Consider the following 25,337-nt stretch of genomic DNA (forward strand, 5'->3'; position numbering starts at 1 on the left):
TAATATATAACTGTAGACCAGCTTGGTACCTAAGTTATAGAACAGAAGATTAAAGTAAACACTTAAAAATAACGGAAAAATTAGAATACCAATAAACATTGGTCAATGCAATAGTACATCAGTTTTGGCCATATATGTATGTGTAAAAGTACAAAAAACTTATGACCAAAATACTACTCAGAATGTCATCCTGTGATTAATTGTTGGTCTACATGGATGAGCAGGAAAAGAGAAAAAAAAAAAAAAGGAACCAGAAAAAAAGGGGGAAAGGCCACTTTTCAACCATGCTTTTGTGCAGAGCCTGGAAGTGAGGTACATTGCTTCTTTGAGGGAGTCTTTCTCCATGGTGGGTCCAGATGGCTCAGAAATTTAGGAATTGGGTCTTGCCAGCCTGGGAGCTCCATTGGTGGGAGGTTAAGATCACGTAGAAAAGTTGAAAGTTCCTCTGGGAATCTTAATGTGTAGGAGCGACCATTTTTCGTGGCAATCAGGCAGGCTGGGAATCCCCATCTGTATATGATTCCATCAGAGCGTAGCTGGTCAAGTAGCGGTTTCAGAGCTCTGCGACGATCTAGCGTATCCTTGGAAAGATCTGGGAAGATGGTAATGACTGCTCCGTCAAAGTCAACATTAGGTAGGCCCCTCATCTTCAACATGATAGCGTTTTTATCCTCAAAGTAATGCAGGCGGCAGATGACGTCTCTAGGTTGATCTGAATTAGCATTTCTAGGCCTTAGAGCCCGATGTACACGGTCGAAACGCAGCGGTTCAGTGGCAGATCTACCCATGATGGTATTAAAAATGCCTCTTATGGATGGTTCTAGATCATTATCCCCAGTGGCTTCCGGCAGACCTCTGATACGGATATTGTTTCTACGGTTGCGGTTCTCGAGGTCTTCAAGCTTATAAAGAGAGGCTCGATGGGCAAAGGCCAGCTGAGTAACCGTGTCCTGTAGTTCTTTAATGGCTACAGCATGTGTGTCTTGCCGTTGTTCTGTTTCCTCAACTCTGACCAGGATATGTGACATATCAGATCTAACAGCAGTTATTTCTTTTTTGATGGATTTCTCCAAACTGCGAAACATACCTGCAAGTTCTTTTTTAAGGCCGCTCATTAGTGTAGTCATCTCGGGACCGGTTGGGGATCCTGGATCGTCCATAAGGTCAGAGCAGTATGAGGAGGCAGGAGAGCTTTCTCGCACAGAGGCCGCGTGAGACGATGGAGAGGCACTTGTGCGCGAGGTTCGGGCCTGTTCGTCACGTGCGTTAGCCAAGTACTGTTGGATGGAGCCTGTAGAGACTGGAACTGACAGTGGCCTCTTGCCTGGACGTTTACCTGAGGCGGCACGATGTTTAGACGTTTTGGCGGGCATCACTGGACCTATACGGCCGCTAGCTGCAGGGAGTACCCCTCAATTACATCTGTGTAAGATCAGACATGCATTAAGGTGCCACAATCATGTGGAAAGGTGTAGATGCAGGTACTGATATAAGGTCACTTTAACGGGTACAACGAGGAGTAAAAAATAAAATAAATAAATAAATAAATAAATAAAATTTGTTGTACCTTGGGTAGAGGCAGAGAGGCAGTAGCAACACTTGGTGTATCAATATGGCCGACGGTCCCCAAAGACGGGTTAGGACAGGGAGAGCACTGTGGAGCACCAAGATGGCCGCCGACTTCCAGGTGTAGGCCGAAGCCGCGGACTTTCCTGAGATTAGTGTCCGGCCTGGCGTGTGCTGCCTCTCGGAGGTCCGGAACGGCGCTTTATATGTCTAAATTCAGTAACTTAGTGGGGCTGCAGAGTATTGGCACTGCCAAGGACACTCAGTGAGGGAGGAGGATAGGGATGTCACCGTACTCACTGTGTCCTTACTAGGCGAAACCGGAGCAGCAGGCCGCAGGATGGCTCCCACCGAAGACAAGCCTGAGGCAGGAGAGGAGAGCAGCCGGCGTCACCACAGCACTCAGAGGAGCTAGCGAATTCACTGATGGCGTCCCGATTATGGAGTAGAGGTGAGGGCTCCGCTGTTTCACCGATGCAAGGGGGAGGAAGGCAGCTTAAGTCGGGCGTTTGTGAGGCCCTATATGGCGGCGGGCGCACTAGGCCTAAGACTGGCCGAAGGCCCGGGACCGCAAAGTTCCGCGAAAACTGCTAATTCACCTCGGCAGCAGTAGCAGGAGGGGGGTCGGTGTGGTAGAGGGAAGGATGGAGCTATGGAGATCGAAAACCAGCTAGGATGGCCGTGGATTAATATCCCTTAAGCGGAGCTCAGCTCCTGCACGTCTTCCCTGTAGCTCGTCCGGACACGCCCCCCGCCTGCTTTATCTTAAATGGACATTTCTACTTTTTCTAATGTGACCCCAAAAATTATTATACAACAAACATGTATAATTATGTATAATTACAAAGCATTGTTGGGTGTTATTTCCTAAGGGAAAATCACGTGCACTTGTAGTGCAAAATGTCTTTGCCTTTAGTAAATAACACCCAACAATGCTTTGTAATGTTACACAATCATACCACTTTCAGGACTCACCACATTTCTGTCAGGGTCAGCTAAAAGAAACACAAGCAGTAAATGTCACCAAAGATTTTAGTAGTTAAATTTTTTTTTAAAGGTTTCAGACATTGTCTGGCATATTGATAGCCCCCCTACCTGCAAAGTATTCAAGGTATCTTAGACAGACATCACGGCACTCAGGGGGGGCAAGCCAGGACGGCCACTTTCAAGCGCCGTCAGGGTTGGTTCATTTTGAATTCCAGCCTCAGGCCCAACTGAGCCAGCATAGTTGGCAGAATGTTGCCGTAAAAAGTTGTGTAGAACACAGCACGCCAGGATGATGTGATTCAGTTTTTACTCCGCCATGTGTATGGGTGTAAGAAATAGGCGGAACCGGCTGGCCATGATTCCAAACGTGTTCTCCACCACTCTTCTGGCTCTGGACAGCCGGTAATTAAAAACCCTCTGGTCCGGGGTGAGGGTCCTCATCGGGAATGGCCGCATAAGATGGTCCCTCAGCGCAAAAGCTTCATCCGCAACAAAGACGAATGGGAGTCCTTCCACATTGTCTTCTGGAGGTGGCAAGTCCAAGCTGCCATTCTGGAGACGCTTGTAGAACTCCGTCTGGGTGATGACTCCACCATCGGACATCGGACCATTCTTCCCCACGTCCACATACAGGAACTCGTAAGTAGCCGACACCACCACCAACATCACAATACTATTGAACCCCTTATAGTTGAAATAGTATGACCCCGAGTTGGGTGGTGGGACGATGTGGACGTGTTTCCCATCAATTGCCCCTCCGCAGTTAGGAAAGTCCCACCGCTGGGCAAAGTGGGATGCCACAGTCTGCCATTTCTCTGGCGTGGAAGGAAACTGTGGAGTCAAACAACAACAAAAAAATTAGTCATTTTGCACATAAACAGGGAAAGCAGATTAGACACAAACATTCTTGGCCAACATCAAGATAACATTTATTTGAGGGAGTTTTTAAAGACCAAAGTATAAGGTACACCTATCAGATCCCCCCTCCCCCCCTTCTCATGGGCCATTTCTAACATTTTAGGGGGGGAGCTCTTGGACAGGTAACCCTCTCCACTTCATTGAGAGATGAATGCCTAAATAATGGGTATTACTTTGGCCAGCCCCTCCTTAGTTACACTATTGGCAGCCCCTGGACAGGTAAGAAGTGTCATAATACAAAGATATAAATACACATTGTACACATTCGAGCACATTTGGAAATTCTGCTATTACCTATCAAGATAATAATAGGATACCAAAACTTTAAACATTAGAATTTGAAAGTATACAGGCAGGCCCTTGCACTACATGCTTTGGGGAATTCATCCATACATCTGACCACAAAAGAGGTGGGTATAGTGTGTATGGGTTTGGCAAAGTCAGCAGATAGATGATTGAGGATAGATAGAGAATTGGTATCAGCTGACTTAGCAGTTAGGGGGAGGGAGGGTTCCAAATGATTTGGGGACCCCCCCAAAAAAAGCCTCTGGCACTCTGCCTGAATTTAAAGCACAAATCACATTTAAAAACATTTTAGGGGGTGTTGGGGGTAAAGCACTACTATGGAGCTGATAAAATACATTGTTAAGTGACTACATGAGGTGAATATAGGGCCAAGAGACCATGCTGGGGAGGTAAGTGAAGGCAAATATGTATGAAGGAGAAAAAAAATAATTACAGAAAAATCAAGCATGCATGAGAACAAAGGGGACATTCACAGCATATTACAAACATGGTAATTAGGGAATGAGGAAAGAAATACAATATATTATCAAATATTAAATACAATAAAATGTGATATTAAAGGATAAAAATCTTACCTTAATATACTCCTTCTGCAGGACCTGGATGATGGCAGAACAGGTCTCCGGGATAATGATCCCCGGAGCCTGGGGGGAGATGCCTGTCAAGAACTTGAGGTCCTGCAGGCTTCTCCCCGTCGCCAAGTACCGCAGGGTGGCGACGAGTCTCTGCTCTGGAGTGATGGCTTGCCTCATGCAGGTATCCTGCCTGCTAATATAAGGGGTCAGCAAAGCCAACAAACGGTGAAATACGGGGTCCGTTATCCGGAGAAAGTTCCTGAAATCATAAGGATTATTCTCACGGATCTCACGGAGCAAAGGCATATGACAGAACTGGTCACGCTGGAGTAACCAATTCTTGGTCCATGAACTCCTCCCTACCCTGTTCATGGACTGGACTTATGTCAAGGTAAGTACCCCAACACCAAGCCCCCGAACAGCACGAACTCTACGAGGAGTACGTATACGCAACATGGCTAGAAAACGGTCGGCTGCTCAGAACGAAGTAACAGAACGCACTGAAGAACAGCAAGGCCTGTGAAGAGCAACCTGAAAAACAGTAACGAACGAACAAGAACACAATGACAAGAGTCACGCGTAACTTGCTGCACGCACTGAAGAGCAGATACAAACTCACAAGCACAAACTGAACAGCAGAAAACGATATGAAAACCACGAGTCTGAAAGAGCGCGAATCGTCTCTCGCCAAACTTTTACTAACACGAGATTAGCAAAAGGAGCCCAAAGGGTGCCGCGCTTGGTTCTGAACTGGCCTTTTCTAGTCTCGTCGTACATGGTGTACGTCACCGCGTTCTTGGCGATTGGAAATTCCGACAACTTTGTGCGACGTGTGTATGCACAACAAGTTTGAGCCAACATCCGTCAGAAAAAATCCATGGATTTTGTTGTCGGAATGTCCGATCAATGTCCAATCGTGTGTACGGGGCATTATTCCTATCAAAGTTCAATACCCCTAATAATACCCCGGGGCATGCTGCAGATAGACTGGAAGATTTCAGCAGCATTATGGTTTACCAAAGGATGTAAAAAGGTAAAAAACCCTTTCCTCATTCCACCCCCCATTCTCTAAGATATACAGCATTTTGCTAACTATATGATATTCCTCAAGGGTTTACATCTGTTTTAATAGACCTGACAATATCTACGTGCCCCACACTAATCTGCTTATGCAGTTTGTCAACAGCACTCCCTATGCTTTCTGTATCACCATTAAAGCACATTCTTAATATGACTGCGGTGACCTCACCCTTTTGAGTGATTGGATGGGCTTATCCATAAGCCCCCTTATTGGCACTAATAAGTTAGCTGATATTTGGTCAAAGGCCGGGCAGTGCATTATGGGTACACATAAGTCCGGTGAATTTCTGCAATAATCCCCCATGGTAGTTGTGAGCCAAAACCTCATCCCTACTTCCTTACATAAGAAATTAATTTAATCAATGGCAGTGAAATAAGTATGCATTTTATTGTACCTTGGCTGCCAGGATGGAGGAAATACGCTGGCAAATATTGTGAATGGGCTGAGCCGGCCTGTGTGCAAGAAGCCTTATAGATGTTTCACACTACTGCACTGCAGTTGGGCCACAGCATAGTGTACCTGCGGTTTTCATGCAGATAACCCATGGTTCCCCATAGACTTTCTATTAGATTGCACAATTTTTGTGCATTTTCTGCAAGCGCACCAAGGTCCTGCTTGCTGCACCTTTGGTGTGTGCTTACAGAAAACACACTAAAAATGTACCATGTGGGGACTAGCTGTGTCCAATTTTTACAAATACTTCTTGATGGGACAGTTGGTGATAGTCAATAGGTGGCTCACCGGTCCATATGACGATGCTGCGGTTGCTCTTGAGGCGGCGCTCGTGGGTTCCTATGAAGTGTTGCCCCCCTTGGTATTTAGGGGGCCCAAATCACACTGTGGGGGTGATTAACTAAGAAGAAGGCACTGCACCAGTTCATACATTAATTGGTGCGCTGGAAAAGTCATTAATCAAATGTACGAACAGGCGCACATTGAAGTGCAAATAGCGATAATAAATACCTACATACGTAAGCTGCAACTGGCGATAGGGTAACTGCGGTTTTCTCACTGATAATAGCGCACGCCCAATACAATTGGTTAATTTCATCTAATTGGATGTGTCTTGTTAGGTGTTCTCAGTTAATTAACCCTTTTGATGCTAATCTCATTCCTATCACTTCTAATATATCTTTGAAATGTGTTCTTTTTCCTTTTTTTACCCAAATCTTTCAATACATTACAAAGAACAGAGAAGTGTTTCTAAACCCAATAAATTAATATTTTCAGATCTTGATCTTTAAAGGTGACCATACACTGCAATCAGTTAGATCTTACATAAATTAGATTTAGTGCAAGAGCCTGTTTGATTTCCTATAATTTTAATTAATTGTTCAAGTGAGTCTTCCTATTACCTATTTTGCCTAAATATCGAGTTGTACAGAGATTGGCCAATCAGATTGCATAGTGCATGACCATCTTAAGTGCCATATTTGGAATGTAGATGTGCCATGACCCATTTGTATTTTCCAAACGATATTTCTTGGGCATTATACAAGGCACATGAGAAACCACCTTTTTTCAAGACATGCTAGAGTGATCAGGAATCTTCAAACTACAGCTCTCCAGCTGTTGCGGAACTACACATCCCATGAGGCATTGTAAAACTCTGACATTCACAGAAATGACTAGGCATGATGGGAATTGTAGTTCCTGAACAACTGGAGGGTCGTAGTTTGAAGACCCCTGTGCTAGACCATTAGTATGCCTCCAGAATTGGCAGTATGGCATCTACCCAACTTCTCTCTGCTGGTGGACACAAGAACATACATCTATAGATATATATCTATAGATGTATCTATATATACACACACACTGAAGCAGGAAGCAATATACATTGGTCCGGAAGTGAATCTGTACACAGGAAGTAGGTGTGTGTTTTGAGGCCAAATCATTTAGACATACACACATGACCCACACAAATATGCTTGGCCAGTCCATCACCTTTACCCTCAGCTTCTTTAGCAAGGCAGTGGTCGTCTTGGAGGTGTGTTTGGGGTCGTTATCATGTTGGAATACTGCCCTGCGGCCCAGTCTCCGAAGGGAGGGGATCATGCTCTGCTTCAGTATGTCACAGTACATGTTGGCATTCATGGTTCCCTCAATGAACTGTAGCTCTCCAGTGCCGGCAGCACTCATGCAGGCCCAGACCATGACACTCCCACCACCATGATTGACTTTAGGCAAGACACACTTGTCTTTGTACTCCTCACCTGGTTGCTGCCACACGCTTGGAACCATCTGAATCAAATACGTTTATCTTGGTCTCATCAGACCACAGGACATGGTTCCAGTAAGCCATGTCCTTAGTCTGCTTGTCTTCAGCAAACTGTTTGCGGGCTTTTTTGTTTAGTAGAGGCTTCCTTCTGGGACGACAGCCATGCAGACCAATTTGATGCAGTGTGCGGCGTATGGTCTGAGCACTGACAGGCTGACCCCCCACCCCTTCAACCTCTTGAGCAATGCTGGCAACACTCATAGATCCCAAAGACAACCTCTGGATATGACGCTGAGCTTGTGCACTCCACTTCTTTGGCCGACCATGGCGATTCCTGTTCTGAGTGGAACCTGTCCTATTAAACCGCTGTATGGTCTTGGCCACCATGCTGCAGTTCAGTTTCAGGGTCTTGGCAATCTTCTTATAGCCTAGCCATCTTTATGTAGAGCAGGGATATGCAATTAGCGGACCTCCAGCTGTTGCAGAACTACAACTCCCATGAGGCATAGCAAGACTCTGACAGCCACAAGCATGGCACCCAGAGGCAGAGGCATGATGGGACTTGTAGTTTTGCAACAGCTGGACGTCCGCTAATTGCATATCCCTGATGTAGAGGAACAATTCTTTTTTTCAGATCCTCAGAGAGTTCTTTGCCATGAGGTGCCATGTTGAACTTCCAGAGACCAGTATGAGAGCGTGAGAGCGATAACACCAAATTGAACACACCTGCTCCCCATTCACACCTGAGACCTTGTAACACTAACGAGTGGCATGACACCGGGGAGGGAAAAAGGCTAATTGGTTAAAATTTGGACATTTTCACTTAGGGGTGTACTCACTTTTGTTGCTAGCTGTTTAGACATTAATGGCTGTGTGTTGAGTCACTTTGAGGGGACAACACACGTTTTTATTTTTTTTATTTAGCATATCCAAAATTATACATACAAGACATCAGGTAAGTATTACGTCATGTATAGGGATCAATGAATTCCACAGTGATCCAAATAATGTAACCATCAGCAGTCTATGACCACAATGTCCTAAATCCCCAGCCCTACCCCGTAACACAGTATAGTCGCTTTTTTTTTCCTTTGTTGTTTTTATGTTTTAACAGTAGAAAACAAACAGTTAAAAAAAAAACAACATGTCCTTTAGGAGAAGGAGGTACCCCCTATTCTGTTAAGGGCAGAACCCCATCCCCCCTCCCCCAGGGGTTCCAACGTTTATTTTTAGAAACCATGGGCAATGGGATATAGCTTTAAACAGGGCCTTTTTTCTCAGAGAATAGGTGCAGGAACTCCGCCTTTCAGAGTTAGCCCTTGTCTCTGCTCCTACCCACCTCCGAGCACCGTTACTTGGTTCCACCCCCTTTCCACCTCCCAATACTGCCCCTTTTAGATAATACAGAACCAAGTAACATTTGTGGTACTAAGTAATTTGTATGGAATTTGTTAATGATAACAAGAAAAGCAGTAAAAAAGATCCCCTGCAGCCACCAATAAACCCCTCCCCCCCCCAGCAACTATGGACCATCTACAAAAATACCCCCCCTCCAGCAACAATAGACCCCCGGCAGCAACAACAGATCTCCCCCCACAGGCAGCATCAATAGACCCTCCAGCAGCCAGCTACAGTAGACTGCTTCCTCAACAGTAAATCCCCCTAATAACAACTGCCCCCCCAGTAACAATAGATCCCCGCCAGCAGCAATAGATCCCCTGCCAGCAACAACAGACCTCTCCCTGTAAAAATAGATTGCTTCCAGACACAATAGGTCCCCAGTAGCAACAATAGACCTCCCCAGCAACAATAAACCCCTTTAAAAAAATAGCACCTCCAGTAACAATAGATCCTCCAGCAGCCAGCATCAATAGACACTATAACACAATCCAGCACCCCTTGCCATTACATACACTCAGTGCTGAAGGTGCCGGAACTGCGTTCCCCCGCGTTCCCACTGAAAAAAAGCCCTGGCTTTAAATACCCTGCATCCTTCTAACTTCAATATTTATTTCAGTGCATTGTGCTCATACTCCCACTCTCTGGTGGAATTCTGCCATTTGGATTATGCTCCTAGTTATAGCCGCTACTCTAGGCCTCTTCTTACTCCAGTGTGCTCTTGGAGTCCACCCATCTAAACCATACCTTCCTCAATTTCTTGGGGGAACCCCTGACCTCATACGTCATCCTATATAAAAGTACATTCGCATTCACTACTTTTACCCACATCCCTACTGTCAGCTGTTCTGCATAGATCCAGCGAGGGCTATAAGTTTTCTTACACCAAAGTATAAAATCCTAAGGAACCGTTTAGTGTAAGCATTCATCTCCTCCTGGTCAAAGACCCCAGGAGGCAGCGTAGGGGAGATCATATATTAGGTAGGTCAGATATAAATTCAGTCACTTGAGACCATAAAGGTCTTATTCTTATGCCATTCCCATACCATATGAAATTCCCTTCCGCCCCCATACATTTATGACACACTGCAGAGTCTCTCTTATGCATTCAGTATAATCTAGTTGGTGTGTAGTACATCCGGTAAAGGTAGTTTAATCATCTTATCCGTGGAAGAGAGAGGGGACAACACATTTACACTGTTATACAAGCTGTACACTCACTACTTTGCATGAAAAGATATAATAAAATATTTTGAAAAATGTGAGGGGTGTACTCATTTTTGTGAGATACTGTATATTATTATTATTATACAGGATTTATATAGCGCCAACAGTTTACGCAGCGCTTTACAATATAAAAGTATATATAATGTTTGGGGGTTATAAGTAATTTTCTAGCAAAAAATACAGATTTTTACTTGTAAACAAAAAGTGCCAGAAAAGGCCTAGTTCTTCAAGTGGATATACTTTCAAACTCATAGCAAACACTCTCAGTTTTCCTGGAAGTAGAGAATGATAGTTTTATTTTTATATCTACCATTAAAAGCTTATGTCTTTGTAAAGGGTGTGTGTGTGTGTGTTTGTGTGTGATACTGGATTCAACTCTAAGCAATATTTTCTGCATTCTGCTATTATGCTTGAATTGTTAAACGTTGTACATGGTAACAGACTATTCGATTTTTCTCCTTGACAGTGTGACTATCTGGGATTGTAGTTAGAATTGGTATTTGGAGGGAGGGTGTTGTTGTGATAATATAAAAAAATGTTGTAAATTAAATCTCTTTCTCTGTCACCAGTTTTGGTCTGTTTCCTTGCTGTTTTATAGGTTTTACATTGCTCCTCCCAATGCCCTTTTTTTCCTATAAATAAAACATTTCATCTCACAGCGCAGTCATAAGATCTTGACTGGTCAATCCCCCTCAGAGGTATGTGCTTGTGTACATCTTTTGTATTATTAACATATATTCAGTCGCTGGTTTTAAGATTTTCATTATATCTGCATTGGTAAGAATAGTGATAGGAGAATCTTGTAAGGGTAGTTTTATGTACACTCTAAGTATACACATTGAAAGGTTTACTGTAAATGTAAATATTATTTTTGCCAAAATATTGTTTTATGATAATGGTATGTGTTCAATACAATGTAATTGCAGTATTCAGTATATTCATTTTTTTATTTCACGTACCTTGATAAAAATGTTCCTGTGCATTTACATGGAAAGCAGAGCTTAAAGCGATTTTGTTGCTTAATTTAATGTCCCCATTGAAAAATATATCTGTAAAGCAAAATATATATATACTTATGCAGGGCTGGCCCAAGACATTGTGCTGCCTGGGTCCAAGAATAAAATGCTGCCCCCCCCCCCCACCACCACCAAAAGGCCCCCACATCCATTATAATCTATGATAACAGGTAATTTATCAGAAAGTCAGATTTAGATGCAACAGCACCTTGTCTTTTTTTTGTTCCAAACTGCACCTTGTCTATACGCAAAATTATATGACATACCATTATGTTCAATTCTAAGGGGCAGACTAGGATATTATTTGGACAAGCTAGGGTACTATATAGACAGGCTAGGGTAGTATATGGGCAGGCTAGGCTAGTATAGGGCAGGATAGGGTAGAATAGGGGCAGGATAGGGTAGTATATGGACAGGCTAGGGTAGTATAGGGGGAGATGGGGTAATATATATTGACAAGCTAGTGTAGTATATGGACAGGCTAGGGTAGTAAATGAGCACACTAGGGTAGTATATGGATAGGCTAGGGTAGTATATAGACAGGCTAGGGTAGTATATTGACAAGCTAGGGTAGTATATGGACAGGCTTGGGCAGTATAGGGGCAGGCTGGGGTAATATATAGACAGGCTAGGGTAGTATATAGACAGGCTAGGGCAGTATAGGGGCAGGCTAGAGTAGTATCAGGGCAGGCGGAACAACCCGGGGCAGTTGTCTTCATGACACACAAAACTGCTGGAAAAAAAAATCTAGGTTGTCAATTTACTGGGTAAATAGAAGAGGAGAGGCGGCCATGGTTCAATTTGCTGCCCCTCTCAAAGTGCTGCCTGGGTCCAATGGACCCACTGGGACCCATGGTAGGGCCAGCCCTGTACTTACCTTCTACTGCCAATCACATTGCCAAACACAGCTCCACTGAATAGGATTCACCAGGGGAGTTTTTTGTGAGATGCAGACTTCAAGCCATTATGATCTCCTATGCCCCCCTGCAGAACTCTGTGGTTCCTCTTGCTGATCCCTACATCACTACTGTGTCCTGTATTGATGCTGGGGATCAGTTTCATGCAAAAACTCCTCTGGTGATCCTTTTTCAATTAAGCTGCATTTGGTGTCATATTTGTCAGGAAGGGTGTGTATATATTTTCTGCTTTACATGAACATTTCTAAATATATACAGTATATTACTCAACTGCAGGAATTTTGAAGTGCGGAAAATCCTCTAATGGGGACAACTGTTCTGGTGAGAACTCACCAAGACTACAGTTCTTTTCTTTTTTAAAAGATCGACTGTCTGCAGGAGGAGCAGTGAAGGAAAATCTCCCTAGTGGGACAAAGACAGGAAACGATTAACTCAATAGGGGTTTTAACTCTTCCCTACTCTAAATCTAAATCTAATCTAAATCTAAAACTACAACATTGTACAGATTCTTTATAATAACTGTGTATGGCTGATAGCCCATCATTAGTAAGAAGTACCTTAGATACTGTATATGTAATTTGTACTACTTTCAGCATTATCAGTCTGTATTCATTGCCCGTATGACAATACACATTCAATGCATGCCATTAACTGTCCTTTTTATTAGGTTTTGCCATCATGGACCATTCACATCACGGTAAGGACATCTAATAACCAGTTTGAGTAACCCCTGTTACAAGTTGTATGACTGTACTGATCCTTTCACACTCTGCCTAAATTCCTTACCGCCAATCTAATGTTAACTAACCACTCCTTCCTACCATTATCTATATTTCTTGTTTAACAAAAACCCTTTCCTTCCTGACATGTTTATCATACAAATTTCTCCTATTCGTGTGCACTTTTATTAGATGGCCTTTAGAACTACTCAGAATGAGTGAACAAAAACATATCACAATGTAAAATACCAGGTCAAATGCTGTCAGATACTGAGTGCCTTATTTAATTTAAAAAAAAATCTAAAGGGGAATGATTAAAAATGATAGAAACCAGCACTAATATAAAATATTATAAACAAATCACAAAACAATATTGTGTAAATACCCATTCAAATAATACTATAATCAGAAAAAAAACTATATTAACGCAAAGTGATCATCCAAATATATAGTGAATCAAGTGAAATTATCAGTGAAAAAACTGTCAACAAAATAAAAAGTCGGTATTAATAAGTCCTATGCCCTGACACACAATCGGACATTGATCGGACATTCCAACAACAAAATCCATGGATTTTTTCTGACGGATTTGGCTCAAACTTGTCTTGCATACACACGGGCACACAAAGTTGTCAGAAAATACAATCGTTCCGAACGCGGTGATGTAAACCACGTACGTCGGGACTGTAAACGGGGCAATAGCCAATAGCTTTCGTCTCTTAATTTATTCTGAGCATGTGTGGCACTTTGTCTGTCGGATTTGTCTACACACGATCGGAATTGAAAGGATCGGATTTTGTTGTAGGAAAATTTTATAGACTGCTCTTAAACTTTGTGTTTCGGAAATTCCGATGGAAAAAGTCCGATGGAGCCCACACACGGTCGGAATTTCCAACAACAAACTCCGATCGCACATATTCCGTCGGAAAGTCCGACCTTGTGTACAGGGCACTACAGTGTATCCACCTATTTTTTGGATGGGTAAAAGGCTTACCAAATAGCAATGACCCCTTATACATAAGTGAGAATAAAATACTTTTCTGTTTCAATTGTTTTTATTAATATTTTGAAGAAAACAAGAAGTGAATGGTCACTTAACCACTTAAGCCCCGGACCATTTCGCTGGCCAAAGACCAGAGCACTTTTTGCGATTCAGCACTGTGTCTCTTTAACTGACAATTGCGCGGTCGTGCGACGTGGCTCCCAAACAAAATTGACGTCCTTTTTTTCGCACAAATAGAGCTTTCTTTTGGTGGTATTTGATCACCTCTGCAGTTTTTATTTTTTGCTCTATAAACAAAAATAATGCGACAATTTTGAAAAAAACACATTATTTTTTACTTTTTGCTATAATAAATATCCCCAAAAAATATATAGAAAAACATTTTTTTTCCCTCAGTTTAGGCCGATACATATTCTTCTACATATTTTTGGTAAGAAAAAATTGCAATAAGCATTTATTGATTGGTTTGCGCAAAAGTTATAGCGTCTACAAAATAGGGGTTAGTTTTATGGCATTTTTATTAATAATCTTTTTTTCCACTAGTAATGGCGGCGATCTGCGATTTTTATCATGACTGCGACATTATGGTGGACACGTCGGACAATTTTGACACATTTTTGGCACCATTGTCATTTTTACAGTGATCAGTGCTATAAAATTGCACTGATTACTGTAAAAATTACACTGGCAGTGAAGGGGTTAACCACTAGGGGGCTAGGGAAGGGTTAAGTGTGTCCTGGGGAGTGTTTCTAACTGTTAGGAGGATGGGCTACAAACGGCACTTCACTGATCATAGCTCCCGATCACAGGGAGCTCTGATCAGTGACAGTGTCACTAGGCAGAACGGGAGATGCTTGTTTACATTAGTATCTCCCTGTTCTTCAGCTCCGTGAGATGATCGCGGGTATCCCCATGGCGATCGAGTCCACGAGACTCGCGACCTGACTCACGGAGCTCCCGGTAGGGTCGCACGCATGCGCCGCTGCCAGCGCGCACGTGACCACACGGTGGCACATTCAAAGGGACGTACCTGTATGCCCATTTACCCAGCCATGCCATTCTGCCAACGTAAATGTACATGCGGTGGCCGGCAAGTGGAAGTGGCGAACAGTCCTTGGTTGCTCTGTACATGTAACAAAATTGGGGCATAAATGGGAAGGGGGGAAACCAAAGAAGAACTTGGTAATCACGTTAGGTCTTCCACAAGGCCACAAGTGGGTACATGGGCATAAGCACATATAAACAGAGAGAGTTTCATTGAGTTATAGACTAAGTGTGAGACATCAATAATGTCATAAACAGCCATTCAGAAAATTATCCAGATAATCAGGGTATGAAAAAAAATATGCATACGGATCCTAAGATCATGATTTCACTAAATCTTAGTCACTGTGAGGGGCATGGCCGGGATGGTGGACTGAGCAGACGTGTTCTCAGAGCTCTCCTGGAGTGAGATCCGTTAATCTAATCCGTACCGACTGACCAAGTGGATCGAGAGGATCCTTTTACACCTGGATGCCTTCTAAAACCTTCGGAAGTCAGAAGAGGGGTAAGCAGGTGAAATTCCCCCAGAATATACCTGCAGAGACTTCCCCGATCTCTGGAGCTCGGGGCTCTCCGGCGCGCCTAACCAATATGGCGTCGCAAACGGACCACGAGGAGGGCGCTCTCCCTATACCTCCAGGCATTCCGGAGGTTATGGCGGCCATCACCCTATGCCAAACTGCCTTGACCGCTAAGATTGAGGAGGTTCAAATGGACGTTGGGTTAATTCGACAAGACCTCGATAAGATCAGGTCTCGAGTGTCCGAAACGGAGCGGCGAGTGGGAGAGGTGGAGGATGCGACGAATGATCATGCGGCATCCATCAGAGCCCTACAAACGAAGGTTAGGGCTCTGGAATATAGAGCGGAGGACGCCGAGAATAGAAGCCGCCGGAATAACCTCAGGATTGTGGGTCTTCCAGAGGGGGTCGAGGGAAGATCCCCTGCCTTATTTTCAGAGGATTTCCTCCGCGCCCTGCTGCCGGCTGCCAAACTATCGCCACACTTTGCAGTAGAACGGGCTCACCGCGTCCCCGCCAGGCCTGGACCTGAAGGGGCCCCACCCAGAACCTTTATTCTCCGGCTGCTAAATTACAGGGATCGTGATGAGCTACTACGAGCGGCGCGAGCGGCTGGGGAGCTTCCATACCGCAATGTAAAGATCCTGTTGTTCCCGGATTATACCATGGAGACCCAGAGACAGCGCCGTTCTTTCGACAGCGTCAAGGCCGCCCTGCGATCCAAGGGATTGAAGTACAGCGTCTTGTTTCCAGCAAAACTGCGGGTAGTGGATGGTGAGACCGTGCGTTTCTTCGTCAATCCAAAGGAGGCCGCCGCGTGGCTTGAAGCACTCCCTCCGTAGGACTACCGAGCCCAGCGTGCTGTTATGGGAATGTTTTGGCTGCAGTTTCTTGAATCGCCCTATACTACTGGGTTGGGTAAGCCTTCTCCCTGGAACTGTACCCACTTCCCCTTCTCCTATGCATGATCGATGAAGCACATCTTTTTCCTAATTTTTCTGCCTTTTGTTTGTATTTTGTTTTTTTTTGTTTTTTTTTGTTTTGGGGAGAAGGGGAGGGAAGACATAACTAGACTCTTTATCTACTAAGAAAATGCGGGACTTCCAGACCCTTATGACATGTGCGATCTAGTGGATAACTGTAACTTTCAATACCCCCTAGTTTACCGGAGGTTTATCGTACCGAACTCTGAAGTGTGTACCCCTGTTCACCAGGTGACAATATCCCTACATTAGTATATAACACTCCAATGGCTCTGAAAAAAAAAAGAGCAACCCCCTGTGGGATTTTATTTTTTCATTTTTGATTTTTGTTTTTTGACTCTGTGTGATTTGCTGGATGTGAAGATCCCTATCTGGCTACACGTCCCCAACCTGTGGGATTAGTATAAGAGTAATGGACGTTAAGGGTTTTAAATGCATCTCTATGTTCCGAGTTGCATGGGGTGGGGGGAGGGGTGGTTGGGCGGCTAATGTTCATGGCTGCTGGTTATTACTGGTTTACAAGTTTACAAGGTTTGGTTGGTCTTCTGCTGCTCCCATATATAGATTGATGCAATTATTTAGATATGATGATACTCTACATATTGCTGTACTCGTGTTCTCCATGGCCCCGGTGGGGTTTGGTAGTCTCCCCCCCATGGTTCAATGGATCCCCGGGTCACTAGGAGGAAATATCCTTCATCACTGGGTGCAATTAGTTGATGGCTAAGTGCTTAATAGTATCCTGGAACGTGAGGGGGCTGAATTCAGCCATCAAGCGTTCCCTGGTACTAAACTATTTGAGGAAACTCCGCCCGCAGGTGTGCATCCTACAGGAGACACACTTAACGGGATCCAAAGTTCTGAGTCTGAAGAGGGCCTGGATTGGGGAGCATTTTCATGCAGCTTACTCTAACTATGCCAGAGGGGTCAGCATTTTGGTGCATAGATCCCTGCCTTTTCAGCTCATAGAGGTGAGACTTGACCCCGGAGGCAAATACATTATTCTACACGCATTAATCTCTGAGATCCCTTATGTAATAGTGGGTATATATTTACCCCCACCTGTTGACGTAGAGGTGCTGCATGTACTGATGCAGCAAGTCACAATGTTTAACGTAGATAATGTCCTAATTATAGGAGATTTTAATATGGTGCCTTCCAGAGAGTTGGATAGAATGTCTGCTTCGGGACCTCAGCAGGTGGCCCTGTCCCGTTGGGCGACCGCCTTCCACATGACAGATGTTTGGCGTCATTTCCATCCATCAGACAGAGAGTATACTTGTCTCTCCGCCACATACAGGACTATGTCACGTATTGATCTGGCATATGCCTCATCAGCCATGTTGCGGAGAGTGGTATCGACTCAGATCCTGTCGCGGGGGATATCTGATCATGCCCCCCTGTCTGTCACTGTTCGGACCTCACATGTGGAGGGCGGGAGGGTATGGCGATTGTCCAAATACTGGGTTGAAGACCCTGAGATACAGGAGGAGATACCGGAAGGGGTGTGCAATTTCTGGGTGGATAATGCGGGATCTACTGAGCCCACAGTGTTATGGGATGCCTTTAAGGCCTGGCTCAGGGGGGAATTTATGAAACGTATAGCTCAACGGAAGAGGAAATCTGTGCAGTCTCTGAGACAATTGGAGGAGCAGGCGCGACTTAGGGAGGCAGAATATGTACGTTCTCCGGTACAAGCTAATTATATAACCTGGCAAGACACCCTAAGGGATTTATCCATCTTAAGAGTAGATCTCACCAAGAAATCTATGTTAGAGAGTGCTCAAAGGGTGTTTGAATATGGGGATAAAAACGGTAGGCTGCTGGCCTGGTTGGCTAAGGGGCAACATGCAACGACCCATATTGGTAGGCTGCGAGGGCAAGATGGCCGTCTGTTGACGTCACCCACTGATATTTGTGCTAGGTTCCTAGAGTTCTATCAAAACCTGTACTCATCGAGAGTTGCTTATGGGGAAAGTGAGCTACTGCAGTATTTAGATCAAGTCTCGCTCCCTACCTTAGAGCCGGAAAAAAGAGAGATACTAGAGGAAGACATTTCCCTGGAGGAGGTTCAGGAGGCGATGAGAGTTATGCAATCAGGGAAGGCCCCGGGTCCCGATGGAATCCCTATTGATTTTTACTCCACCTTTCAGGAATTGCTGGCGCCCCGGCTTACATTACTGTTGAAACAATTTGCGGAACAAGGTTCCCTCCCGGAGTCGATGGCAGATGCGATAGTGGTCTTGGTGCCCAAACCCGGCAAGAGCCCTGAAGAGTGCGCCTCTTACAGGCCAATTTCGTTAATTAACGCAGACGCCAAATTGCTAGCAAAAATATTGGCTATTCGTATAAGTAAGGTCATGGATGATTTGATCCATATTGATCAGACTGGGTTCATGGCGGGAAAGGGCACCGACATCAACATCCGTCGTCTATTTCTCAACCTAGCCACCCCCCATAACAATGGGGGTACAAGAGTCATAGCCTCTCTGGACGCGGAGAAGGCTTTTGACTCCGTAGAATGGGGGTATCTTTGGGAAGTCCTTAGTAGATTTGGGTTCGGGCCCAAATTCCTTCATTGGTTGGGCCTACTATATCAAAACCCTAGAGCAAGGATTTGCGTAAATAATACCCTCTCGGACTCCTTTCTCCTCCAGAGGGGTACTCGTCAGGGGTGCCCATTATCCCCTAGCCTATTTGCGCTAGCCTTGGAGCCCTTGGCAATAGCGGTCAGAGAGTCGAGTCGTATTGTGGGACTCAGGGTCGGCCCTCTGGAGGAGAAAATATCCCTATACGCGGACGACACACTGCTATATTTACATGATGCCGACGCATCGCTATCTGCAGCACTTGAGACCTTTGATGAATTTGGAAAATATTCAGGGATCCGTATTAATTGGTCCAAATCCGCGCTGTTCCCACTAGATGACCTTGCTAAAGCTGGGGGACTGCAGTCCCCCCTGCCGTGGGTAGAGGAGTTTGTTTACTTGGGAATCAGGGTGGGAAGGGACTTACGGGCTTTTCAGCGCCTCAATCTCCAACCGATAGTGGCACGACTCAAAGATCATTGCTCCCGTTGGGCTAAGCTACCCCTTAATCTTCTAGGGCGCATAAACATCATAAAGATGATTTATCTCCCAAAGTTCAACTATATTTTCAGAAACTGCCCGGTATGGATACCCCATTCCTTTTTCAGAGACATAAATAGCTGCATCGGCACCTTTCTATGGGGTGGGGTGGGGCCCCTCCCCGGTTGGCTAGACAGACCTTGTGGCTTCCTGTGAGTAGTGGAGGCCTGGCCTTGCCTAATTTCTTAGTGTATTACTGGGCAGCGGTGCTTGTCACTGTTAGATGGTGGATGGAACAATCAAGAGCCAATGCAGCGACCTGCCTAGAAGCAAACATAGTGGGTTCTCTCAATGAACTAAGTAATCTAGTGTATAGGTGCCCCGCAGCATATCCATCTCTCCCGACGCCGACTCAGGCGACCTTGAGGGTATGGAAGGTGGCCAGACGTAGATTCCAGCGCTCGAATAGGTGGTCCCCTTATTGTCCCTTGTGGGGTAACCCCGAGCTCCCCCACTTTCGGATGATTCCTGACCCACAGATTTGGGCACGTTATGGAATCAAGGTGCTGCGGGACATAATGCATGACGGCTCCCTTCTCACATTTAATGCCCTAGCTAACAAATATGAATTACCGGAATGGATGACATTCCGCTATCACCAATTGAGACATGCAGCCAGAGCTCAGTTCCCGGCGCCCCCCAGTCTTGGGTCAGATCCTATAGAGGAGCTGTTAGCGCAGGAGTCCCTCCGGAAGCCTCTTTCCGCCCTATACCTAGCTCTCCTCCAGTTAGAATCACCTAAAATGGATGCTCTTTGGGAGAAATGGAGGGTGGACCTACCTGAGTTGGATAGAGAAACCTGGGAGGAATGTTTTGAAAATAGTGCTAAAATAGTGATATCATCTAGGGATAAATTAATACAAACCAAATTCTTGCACAGGGTGTACTATACGCCTCGGAGGCTGCACAGAATCTTCCCGTCTCGCTCTCCCGACTGCCCGCGGTGTCACTCCTCCGAAGGCACTTACCTTCATATGTTTTGGACTTGTCCCAAGCTTTCGAGGTTCTGGGCTGAGGTGGGAGAGTGGCTTAAAATTCGCCTTCAGCTGGACGCCCCTTTGACGGCGGAGCTGGCACTGCTGGGGGTGCAGGATGACGAGCAACGACCTAGGTATACTAAGATACTGATCTCGCTTTTACTTTTTTATGCAAAAAAGGAGATTCTGTTGAAATGGACTTCTCGGTTGCCACCCACGGTGGGAGCATGGGAAAAATCAGTCAATGCGACTCTCCCATTATATAAACTGACATACATAAGTAGAGGGTGCCCCTTGAAATATGAAAAAATTTGGAGGCCATGGACTGATCCCATGTAGTATGTGGCGTCTTGGTAATAGATTAGTACGGTTAAGCTGACCTTGTAGTTTTTCTTTTTTCCTTATGGGAGATCTGCTCTCCGTCCCCCCCCCCCGATACCTTCTAAGTCTCTGCTATGTAGAGAAAGTTTACATTAATGTGTGGGGGAGGATACTAATGTATACTCATGCATATGTTACTTGACAATACAGAATATGATACTGCAATTGTTTTGTCTGTTATACTTGTCAGCGAGGAATGTATGTATTATGACATGATTCTCTTTTTTCAATAAAGACCAACCTTGTTGTTAAAAAATCTTAGTCACTGTAGTAAGGCCCAAAAATCTAGGAAGCCTTTCCCCAGTGACCACAGCTTCCAGAAGATTATCCATTGCCCAGCAACATGACGGTCCCACGTTAGGGATTCCTAACCCCAAGTGCAAACATTGGGGGACAGTTGCTGAAGTACGTTTTGAAAAAAGGATAATGCCGCGTGCACACAAGCAGATTTTCCGGCAGACTTCGTCCAACGTTCTTCCCGCCGGACTTTCTGAATGGACGGACTTGCCTATACATGACCGGACTTTCCGGCAGGCTAGGTCCGTCCGTCTTTCCGAAGGAAAGTTCCGAAGTTACGGCGGACTTTCAGAATGAACGGACTTGCCCACACACGGACAAGTCCGTTCATTTTGAACGTGACTCGGGTATGACGGGACTAGAAATGGAAGTGAATCTCGCTGCTTTTATCGTCGAGATTGACACCTTACGAGCCCCGTAGCTGGGCATACCAGGCCCTTAGGTCTGGTATGGATTTTAAGGGGAACCCCTACGCCGAAAAAACGCAGCCCAGCCGGTCAGGAAAGGGGGTGGGGACGAGCGAGCGCCCCCCTCCTGAACTGTACTAGGCCGCATGCCCTCAACATGGGGGGGTGGGTGCTTTGGGGGAGGGGGTGCCCTGCGGGGCCCCCCCACCACAAAGCACCTTGTCCCCTTGTTGATGAGGACAAGGGTCTCTTCCCGACACCCCTGGCCGTTGGTTGTCGGGGTCTGCGGGCGGGGGGGCTTATCGGAATCCGGGAGCCCCCCTATAATAAGAGGGCCCCCAGATCCCGGCCCCCCACCCTATGTGAATGAGTATGGGGTACATGGTACCCCTACCCATTTACCTAGGGAAAAAGTGTCAATAATAAAACACACTACACAGGTTTTTGAAATAATTTATTAGACAGCTCCGGGGGGTCTTCTTCCAGCTTCGTGGGTCTTCTTCCGACTTCGGGGTCCCTCCGGTTCCTCTTCTCCCGGCGTCCGGTTGGTTCTTCTCCGCTCTCTCTGGCCTCTTCTCCCGGGGTTCCAGTTCTTCTGCCGGCTCCTCCGCTATCTTCATGCCGCTCTTTTGCCAGCGGAGGCCCGGGCTTCTGGCTTCTGGGCTTCTTGGCTTCTTCTCTTCTTCCCATGTTGACACGATGGTCTCTCCGGCTGGAATGCTCTCTGAGAGCTCTGATGTGACTTATATAGGCGGAGACCCCACCCCCTTATGCGTCACAGTCCCTGGGCATGCTGGGACTGTGATGTTTTTGGGGGGCGTGGTCATCACCCGGTGACCACGCCCCCCTAAAACGTCACAGTCCCAGCATGCCCAGGGACTGTGACGGCATAAGGGGGCGGGGTCTCCGCCTATATAAGTCACATCGGAGCTCTCAGAGAGCATTCCAACCGGAGAGAACGTCGTGTCAACATGGGAAGAAGAGAAGAAGCCAAGAAGCCCAGAAGCCAGAAGCCCGGGCCTCCGCTGGCAAAAGAGCGGCATGAAGATAGCAGAGGAGCCGGCAGAAGAACTGGAACACCGGGAGAAGAGGCCAGAGAGAGCGGAGAAGAACCAACCGGACACCGGTAGAAGAGGAACCGGAGGGACCCCTGAAGTCGAAAGACCCCCGAAGCCGGAAGAAGACTCCCCGGAGCTGTCTAATAAATTACTTCAAAAACCTGTGTAGTGTGTTTTATTATTGACACTTTTTCCCTAGGTAAATGGGTAGGGGTACCATGTACCCCATACTCATTCAGATAGGGTGGGGGGCCGGGATCTGGGGGCCCTCTTATTATAAGCCCCCCACCCGCAGACCCCGACAGCCAATGGCCAGGGTTCTCAGGAAGAGGCCCTTGTCCTCATCAACAAGGAGACAAGGTGCTTTGAGGTGAGGGGGCCCCGCAGGGCGCCCCCTCCTCGAAGCACCCACCCCACCATGTTGAGGGCATGCGGCCTGGTACGGTTCAGGAGGGGGGGGCGCTCGCTCGTCCCCACCCCCTTTCCTGACCGGCCAGGCTGCGTGCTCGGATCGGGGTTTGGTATGGATTTTAGGGGGGACCCCACGCTGTTTTTTCAGTATAGGGGGTTCCCCTTAAAATCCATACCAGACCTAAGGGCCTGGTATGCCCCGCGCTCGCCGCAATAGGAAAATTTGTTTTTCCTATCGCAGCGAGCGCGAGATGCAGAACCCTGCCCTTGCGTCGTATCTGGTCCGTCGGATCAGCATACAGACGAACGGGCTTTCCGCCAGGAACTGAGTCTGGCGGACTTACGATGGAAAGATTTGAAACATGCTTCAAATCTAGGTCTGGCTGACTTTTGGGAAAAAAAGTCAGCGGGAGTCTACACACGATCGGATTGTGTGGCGGACTCTGGTCCGCCGGACCAAGTATGCCAGAAAGTCCGCTCGTGTGTACGCGGCATAACTGATCCTTGTTTGGGGCATAGTAGGTAAGAAGTGCCTCCCAGGTCCCCTTTAACCAAACGAAAACGGCCGTATGGGTCAGTGATTATCTGTGAGGGAGAGAACGCTAGGCTCCTTGCAACACAGATAGCCACCCCCCTCGTCTTATCTGGTGCATTTGCGAGAAAAAATATGGGTAATGTTTGTGGATGTAATTGGGTTTATAAGAGGATTAGAAGTGGGTTTCTTGGAGGAACACTATCTCAGGCCCCCAGCATATGGAAATAGTTGAAAGCCTTGCGCCGCTTTACTGGTAAATTAAGGCCCTGAACATTGTGCGATAGAAGCTTTACTGGCTTTTGTGTGTGTGGATTAGACATGCCATGTAGTGGGGTGAAGATCTCCTACCTCTCCATTTAGGGCAATAGAGATTGTGTGAACCCTTGGATGTTGATCGTTGAGGATATCTGGACGGAACACACAAAGTTGAGAGAAAAAGTAAGGGTGTAAGAGAAAAAGAAGATTAGGTACCCATAGGAGGGCAAGGACCTGAGAGAAGGACCAAAAGGAGAGAACCTTAGTACAAAACATATAAGTCATATCAAATGCTTTCCAAAATTGAAGACAATTACTTGTCCAAAATATTAAATGAGCAACAAAAAGTTGCAGGCCTCAAATAGTAAAAACTAAGAAAATCCATAGAAGCTAAAGTATGTTCAACAATCATGTTTGAGGAACCAAGAAAAGAGGTAACTGAGAAGCATTCTCAGCAGAAGGAACTGATGATGGCCGCTCAGCAAATTTTCAAGGTGGTCTGGACCGGTGACGTGTATGGTTCATAGCGCTTCTGGTAGATTACCACAAAGGTTAAACTGGACGACCTCTGTTGCTTTGGTCTCGTCCAGATGTAGAAGTCTGGGAGCCTGGTGATGCTGGAGGCGAGGAGGAGATGAAGCCCAGGCGTTTAAGCAATGCTTCGCCGTCAGAGAGGGTGGAAAATGAATATGACTTGCCTTTGTAAGGGAATGTAAGGTGAAAGGGAAACGACCAGCGGTACCTAATGCCCTTCTGCTGTAAAGGTTGGACAGAGGTTTGTGGGCAGGGACTTCTGGAAAGCAATGATGTTAGGAGTGCAGTGGTGACCTTCTGGGCATCTGTTATAGATTCTAGAAGGCCACGTATGCGGAAATTGTATCTGTGAGACCTATTCTCCACGTCATAAATTTTTGCCAGTGCCTCTTCTAAGCGTGCTTCTAGATTCCAGATACCGTCCGTGTTTTGATTTGTCCTGCCCATAGTAGTATCAAGCTTGTTCTCAATAGCATTAATCCTAAAACCCAGGACCTGGAATTCTTGCTTCAGGTTGCCTGTAATTTCTTACTAGCTTTTTCCAGCCCCTGCTCCAGAAAATCTGAGAATCTTGCCAGGATAATGGGGTCCCCCGAGTAAGCAGACTGCTGGGCTATAGGCTGGGGACTCAGAAGTTCCCGAGAGGCCTGCAAGCTATTCTGGCCCAGACTAGAGAGGATCCTAATGAAAATGGGGACTCGCCTCCTGAGAAATCGCCATCCTAAGGGATCTCCCTCGATATCCTCTGCCTGGGAATAAGCCTCATGTACTGGCAGCGGCGCCATATTGCCGGATGTGGCCGGCGGAATCACAGCCTCCTGTGGCTGCCCCAAGGTCGATTTAGGCTTCCCCTTTCCCATAGGCGTACGACCAAGA

General features: G+C 46.0%; 1 long non-coding RNA gene across 1 annotated transcript in view; it reads left to right on the forward strand.

Annotated features, from left to right (window-relative positions):
* The first annotated feature begins 10,873 nt into the window (after window positions 1-10,873).
* LOC141146913 (uncharacterized) overlaps window positions 10,874-25,337 on the forward strand; it is a 47,998-nt gene continuing 33,534 nt past the window's right edge. The window contains exons 1-2 of the long non-coding RNA XR_012244997.1: window positions 10,874-10,974; window positions 12,877-12,906. This is a non-coding gene — a long non-coding RNA (uncharacterized lncRNA). The remainder of the gene's footprint in view (window positions 10,975-12,876; window positions 12,907-25,337) is intronic.

Source organism: Aquarana catesbeiana, linkage group LG06, assembly GCF_042186555.1.
Source record: "Aquarana catesbeiana isolate 2022-GZ linkage group LG06, ASM4218655v1, whole genome shotgun sequence".
In the NCBI taxonomy this organism is placed as follows: Eukaryota; Metazoa; Chordata; class Amphibia; order Anura; family Ranidae; genus Aquarana; species Aquarana catesbeiana.